Below are 7,467 nucleotides of genomic sequence, written 5' to 3'. Positions count from 1 at the left end.
ACCCGAGTTGACCATGTGAAGATTTCGGTTCTGTATCTTATCTTGCCTTGGACACAAATGTAGTACAGTTAACAGCTAATTCTTTGCGTGTGTAATTTCCCACTGTATCAAACTAATTGAGTTTCCGCCTTTCTTGACACAGTCTGATGTGCAAGAATTGTCTCATGTATTTCAGTAATTATCAGGTCATAGAGTTATCCTTCCTCTAATCTATCCAACCATCTAATCTGTGATTATACTTGTAGAAACCTTTCTTACGGTCTCCAAGGGCTCTTTCACAGACCTGTGGGGTACCCTCTAAGTATTGGTTCCTGAACATCAGCACACTTGGCTGCCTCTGTAGGTTCTTGGAGTTGAGTCTCCTCCTGGAGTTGAATGTCACCCCTTCTCCACTTCTGGCACGGATACTTAGCAATCTCTGTGCACCATTCCAGGAAGCTGGGATCCTGTCTGTAGACCTATGCCAGGAGCAATCTCTCCGTTTCCTCTTCCTTTCTCCTCCTCTTTGTCTCTCGCCACTCTCCCCAGGCCTCAGTTTCTTTAAGTCCTCTAAGCTTTCACAAAATGCTGGAAAGAGATCATCACCAAGCGGTTAGCATCCTTCTCAGAACTGAAGAGGAAGGACTACAGATGATGAAGCTGTAGTGAATCTGTTGTCTCCATTTTAGGTAATTTCGTGAGTGTAAATTCAAATTCAAATAAATTGTGTTTATTTACTCAGAGCATGATTGATTTATTTGCACTTTGAATTCTTTACTAGGCCTTTCTCGTTAGTTTATTTGGGCCAAAGTGCTTTGCTAAGTGTCAGCTGAAACCACTTTTAGTTGTATAAAGAGTGTGTGTGTGTTCTGGTCTCAGGTGAAAACTCTCTGTATAAATAAATATGCAGACTATTGCATTTGTATCTCCTTTCTTCGATTTCTATAGTAAAAGATACGAAATGTTTTAGTTACGTGCTTTTATTGTTGCTTAGTATTATCAACACTGTTGCTGTTAATTGCTGTGAAGTATGCTCCTAAGGACTACAAGTTGTATTTATTGCCAAATTAAAAGGTTCCCGCAATATGGTCCCTGACTGCTCCTCTCTTCAATTCTCTGTCTTTTACTCTATTATTTTCCCCACTAATGTACTCTTTTTGACAACACTGGCCTTGGTTTTCCCCCATCAAATTCCGTTTCTTCCCGATCCCAAGACTGCAAGTGCTGTTCTTCTGGAAATGCTCTTCCCGCAGGCCTTCATGGCTTGCTACTTCCCTTGTTTGAACTTCACCAATGCAGTTCAAATAACACAATCAATTCTCAACCCCCTCTCCTCCTCCTCCTTAAAGGCACTTGAAGTCTCTATCCTCTTCTTCCCTCTCCAGCCTAAATTTCCTAAGTTTTCACAAAAAAAGAAAAAGAAAAAAGGAAAAAAAGAAGAGATAATAACATCAGGGCTTTGCTTCTTAGAATTAACTTGAGTCAGTTTCCGTGCCTGCAAATCAAAGATAGTTAATAGTGAGTTGAGTTCTTTCAGGAGCTTCCTCTGTTTTTCTTTTGATACCTCTATATTTTGTTCACATAATGACACTTTGTTTTCTTTACAAATATATTGAAGATGTGTAAAGATTACTATTTTGTTACTGCCCTTTGTGAATTCCCTTGTCTGCCTTGCTTGTTCTTTCAGGTAAAATTTATTATTTTATTAATGTCATATTAAAAGACTGGAAACTTCCCAAATCAGCAAGTTTTGTCCCCTGTTTTAATAATCTTTATCTTAAACATTAAAAAAAAAAATTCCCTTCATGTTTTACTACAAGCAGCAAGAAAAAACCAGGAAGCACGTTTGACTGTTTGGATGGAAATCCTCTTAGATAACTCAATTAAGTACAGTTTGTCCTCCCAGCTCATTAGATACATTTTCTACTTTTCATAAAACTGCAGATGTAGTGGACTTTCATCTTCACACTCCCCAGGCTCTTTCCTCCTGCCTCTCCTTTCTGCCAAGCATCCTAGGTGCACGACTGTGATTCCATTTAGAACGTGTTTGCTCAGTGAGCAAACGGGGAGCGATTCCCTGGCTTCAGTGCTTCTGCTGGCCAGAGACTCTGTACCGTTCCCTAAGAACTTCATGGTTTCGCTGTTCAACTTCTGTCACCTGGCTAGGTCAGTTGCAGTAGTTCATACTCACAAGTGAACTGGCAGGGATTTCTACACGCACATGTGCAGAAACCTACATGTGTACACAGTAACATCGCTGAGGGGAAACCTGTCCATATGCAGAAGTAAAGCTTTCCTTTCCAAGAACTTGAATTTTGGTAAGCACTCAAATTTCTGCATGCACATGTGCACAAACATGCACGTGTACTCAGTAACATCCCTGAGAGGAGACTTGTCCATATGCAGAAGTACAAGCTTTCTTTTCCAGGAACATTAATTTTGGTAAGCACTCAAATTTCTATGTGCACATGTGCACAAATATATGCATGCACACAGTAAGATCGCTGAGAGGAAACTTGTCCATATTCCGAAGTACAAGTTTTCTTTTCCAGGAACATGAATTTTGGTAAGCATCCACATTTCTGTCCTTGTTTTTTCACTTGCTCATCGATTATGTCATGTTACACTTCTAACTCTGTGCCTTATCCTCAAAGGTTCCAAAACCTTGGCATTTGCTATTGATAGGGACTGGCCTGCAGAGCAGCAGGCAGCATTGGAAGTTCTTGCCATGAACAGCTGTATAACATGTGCCTGCCTTCTGCATTCTCCCATCACCTTGGACAGCTTCACAGTACCAGTCACGTTGGCCTGATCCATTGCCTGTGCATTCCTTCAGGGGACCAGAAAACAAGGACCTCTGAGCTCAGCTGACTTGAAGAACTGCTTTCTTGGTGTGCACCTGTCTAGGTCATTCCGTGTCAATGTTGTGCCCCTCTTGCTAGCCTACCACCCGTTACAGCCCCCAGCATTCTGAATGAGGCCCCCTGTTCTTCCTATCTGTGGAGCGTTCTGTGTGCACCATCTACCTGTGCCCCGATGTGCTCTCTCCACGTGGCAGGAAAAGGCCAGAAACGCCTGAGCCTCCAAAAGCCCCCGGAGACTGTGACAGGCCTGGTTCTGATCCAAGGTTGTGAAGAAGGTACACATGGATACAGGGTCTCTTCTGATACCAAGAATGGAACCGGAGGCCATAAAAGGCGGCATCCCTACACGTCTTCCTTTCTGTTTAACACTACCCATGCACATGGGAGTCCACCAACAGATGATGCCCTGGGGAACCTGCAGGTTCTGGGCCCAGAGCTAATGCCTCCGTTGGACAGAAAGCAGCGTTACTATCTCAAATGGACCAAGAGGGCTTGAACCACCCATGCCTCAGTGATTTGCTAAATGCCAAAGCTCTCTTTCAGTTGCTCTCATTAGGCCCAGGTAGGACTCCCTACAGTCAGGCATCCCTGCTTCCCTACACAGCACCCGTGCCAAGGAAGCCAGTGCACGGTTGGGCCCAGGGATATCCAAGACGGTCACCTGGAAGGCAGCATCCCTCTGTGTCACCTGGGTGCAGATTCGTACAACGCAATCAGAGATTCTGCTCCAGCAAGACTACCAGAATCCTCCTTCAGGTACAGACGTGCACCTTTGACACTCAGGCCCCCAAAGCCAGGGGCAAGACCCCAAAGAAAAGGAGGAATTCATATCAGAACTTTCAGCACAGACCATGGGGTATCTTTGGCAGGACCGCTACTGCCTAGAGTCTGGACCCTGAAAACCAGCAGGCCCTGAACTGCCCCAGGGGCTTCTCTGTCTCCACTCCCCTGAGGTCCCTTAGGACATGCAGTTTACCCACCGCCCTTGTCTTTTCTCTGTTCCCTCCCTCACAGGCATATCCTGGATAGGGTCACACAGGGAAACCCACTTGCGCATTCCTCGCCTTTGGGCACTTCCAGGGAGGCAGGCTGGAAGTGCCTGGAGGCATGCCTTGCTTACAGACCATGTCTCTCCTAGGATGCCTGTGGTTTGGCAGATATAGCATACTTTAGCGCATCTCATGTTTTGTGTCATATCGTGCCAGTGTGTGCCACCCTCAGGGAGGGCGTGTGCTGGCTGCTGGGCTGATCCGGGCAGCACTGGTCCAGGACCTTCCCAGTTCTCCTTTTCACATGTGTGTGGAACAATCTCCAGTGCAGCAGGCAATCTATGACTCTTTCTCCTTCAGCTCTCTGCCCATCTCGGCAGGACCTTAGCATCACCATCCCAGATCTTGCCATAGCCACGTCCCTCATTTCCAGAGGCCAGCCCATGGCCCCACACACGGAGGGCTCCACAGGCAGTGGTTTCAAAGCGCCACCCCACGTGATTTGCTCTGTGTGAATCCTTAGACCATGAAACCCTCTTCCTGATCCAAGCACACACAACAACACGGTAGAACTGATGAGCGTGTTTTGTATCTGGTCTAATTGCAGATATCTGGAGCCACAGTCTGGAGTTATCACTGGCCATCCTTTCCTTGTTCCCATCCTGGGCAGGGTCAATGCAGAGATGAGGCGACAAACCACCTTCAGCCTGGTCGCCTCATGACTCCTCTTCTGGTTGCTCAGCACCTCCTCTCCTGCCACCTTCATCTCTGCCTCTGCCCTGGGCCGGACACACACACACACACACACACACACACACACACACACACACACACACAATCACAGCCAGCATAAATAAGCACACGTGTGTATACACACACATGCTCAGCACGGGGACACAGATGCAAACAACGAGCATAGGTGTTTCAGGAGGTGAAGACGACCGAGGCCAGCAATGTCGGGGATGGCGACATTAGGCACCAAGTCCTGCCCTTGGGCTCCCTGTTCACCTTCTCCACGAACTCTTCCATATGTTCCCAAGGCAGCCTGAAGCCGCTTCCAGCGCAGCATGTTTGGTGGTTGTGAGACACTGAGTGGTGAATGTGGAAATTCACAGAAGATCCCAAAGTCAGCACACAGGTGCACTGGGACCCTGGAGAGGACAGCTTTTCAATGATAGGCCTTCCCTGGGTAAGGGGCGGGAGTGAAGTGCCCAGGCAATCTCAAACTCAGTGAGCAGCAGGAGGCCAGGGGATGAAAGGACCCACAAAGGATGATTCTGACAAAGATACTTAATACACACTGCCTCTAGTAGTATCACCTGGATTCTGGTGCTGCCACTTCAGCTGATTTGATGGAGACTTGCTTCACTCACGGACACACCAAGTCCCCAAATAAACAGTCTCAGGAGGTCACCTGCTACAAGCACGACCCAAACTCAGGCTCCACAGCCAGCTTGCATGAGTCTGAGCATCCCCATTTGGGAAAGGACAGTGTCCCTGTAGTATCACACGAGTGTCCCTTCAGGGCCCACCTTCAGACCCCATCTCCACACATGTTTCTGTCAGTTACTCTCATGGAAGAACCTTCCTGCCCAGGGTACTACTTCAGGCGATCCTCCCACACATCTTGGCCGACAATCCGCTGGCAATACGAGCAAGGTGAGCCAGCAGCCAAGAATCCCAAAGTGAATTGCTAACTGTGTTCAGGCCCAAAGCAACCACACCTCAGCAATCCTGTTCGACTCTGAGCAGTTGTGACCTGACAACCAGCCGAGAAAGTTAAGGCTCCTGGTGTCCACGCTGCGGCTGGATGCTCCCCGTTCAAAGTCCCAGAACCAGCGGACAGGAGTGGAACAACGTGCCCTATGCCCTACAGTGAGACGGGAGATGGGTGTGGATCCCACAGGTGGACACTCCACAACCTTGCACACCCACACTCATCACCCCAGGAACCACGTTTCACAAGTGATGTCAAGGTAATTCTACTTAGTGGTCACTGTGTTCAAGAAGTAGGGGGGTCCTGAAAGGAAAATATCAACTTGCAGTGGGACGATGGATGGCTCCGCAACAGCACCTGTCAGGATAGGGAGCAGGGAAAAGGTTCCTGCGCCGCATCCTCTTCCTGAGCAGCAGACTTCAAAGAGCAGCAGAAAGGATACAGCTACGGCCCAGAAGCAAGGGATGCCCCAGGTGATGGTGATCCTCCAAGCCAAGTCAGGCTTCCTCCTCTGATGGTTCTTGCACATGAACTGGAAGTAGGCCCTGCAGTTCTTCTTATGCTCAGAGCTCAGTTCCACCAGCAGGGCAGCCAGTGCCTGCAGCGCATCTTGCCCTGGAAGCTCAGTAGTGCTCCCGGGCCTTTCCTGGCCCTGCTCCTCCACCGTCTCCTCAGCTCCTGGAAGAACCCCTATTGCTGCTCCTCATCTGCCACAACCTCCACCTCCTCCATGACGTCTTCGGCAAGCAGCTGGAACAACCACCCAATCCCCACCACGTCTCCGTCCACCAGGGGCTCACCGTCGTCCACCTCCTCCACCCTGCATAGCGTGGCTCCTTTGCCTGGCATGACAACTTGTGGCTGTAAGGTCCCAGCCTCAAAAAGCCTGAGGATGGCAGGCCACCAACCCCAGCGCCCTGAAACCGGAGCTCACAACTAGGAAGGTCTGGGGTCCCAGGATGCTCCTGCATTCCTCTGACAGCCTTTCACACGCCTCTTGGCCCTGGTCGTGACCCCAGGCTGGGGCAGATGCCAAGGGATGAGACATAATAGCACAAGTGGTGTGCAAATGCGGCTCAGGTTTCAGTAATCCTATGGGACCCACTAGCTCTTTGGGGGCGGGGAGTGAGGGGGATGGTAGGTAAGCGGGGGCTGGTGTGTGTCCGGTGGCCTGAGGCTGAAGAAAGTGGTGGCAGACAGCACGGGACAGGGTGAACAGGCCCTGGGGAAGTCAGCCAAATAGGCGGATCCCTAGGCTGTGAGCCACGCGTAGGCTGCTGGACCAAATCTAGTCCAATGGCCGAGAGAGTGGTGGGTGGCACCCTTCTGGACATGCCCCTCAAACGTAGGGAATCTTCCACAGTTCCTGGGCTACAGCGCACCCACATGGCATATACCGCTCCAGGGAGTAATGGGTTTTGCATCTGCTGATACTCCAGGCGCTGTCATTGTCCAGACTCTGGAAATCCCAACGACGGGTTCCTGCTTCACAGTCTGAACAGCTTACTCCTGTGTCCCTCAGGACCCTCAATAACTGAGAAATTTCCCTGAGGATTCAAAGCATAAACAGGGACTCCACGTGGCTGGATACTTTTTCTCCATGGGACACAGAACCTGTTGTCCGGATGCTAGGGGAGAAGGGAAAAACCCCAGTGTTGGCTACAGTTGATCTCCACTGTTCAGGGACACTAGAGCCTTAGGGTACAGAGCTGGCTCTGTGTCTCTTCATCTCTGCTTCTGGCATAGCACTGTTTTGGGCAATCCTTCCATGTGTGTACCAAGGGCTGGTGTCTGTTTGTCTCCATCTCTCTAAGTGGTGCTCTTGCTGTCTGTCACTCTCTGGACACCAGTGCTCATACGAGAAGTTTATATGAGAAGGCAAGCCCTGCTCCTCCTTAGTGAGTTGCACCCATGGGAG

At 49.4% G+C, this 7,467-nt stretch overlaps 1 pseudogene; it reads right to left on the bottom strand.

Moving 5' to 3' along the window:
• Positions 1 to 5,366: 5,366 nt before the first annotated feature.
• On the bottom strand, positions 5,367 to 6,597 carry LOC138431334 (testis-specific Y-encoded protein 1-like; annotated as a pseudogene).
• Positions 6,598 to 7,467: the final 870 nt, after the last annotated feature.

This window comes from Ovis canadensis, chromosome Y (genome assembly GCF_042477335.2).
Source record: "Ovis canadensis isolate MfBH-ARS-UI-01 breed Bighorn chromosome Y, ARS-UI_OviCan_v2, whole genome shotgun sequence".
NCBI lineage: Eukaryota > Metazoa > Chordata > Mammalia > Artiodactyla > Bovidae > Ovis > Ovis canadensis.
Note: the sequence above shows the minus strand (reverse complement) of the source record. Positions and strands in the feature narration are given on the sequence as shown.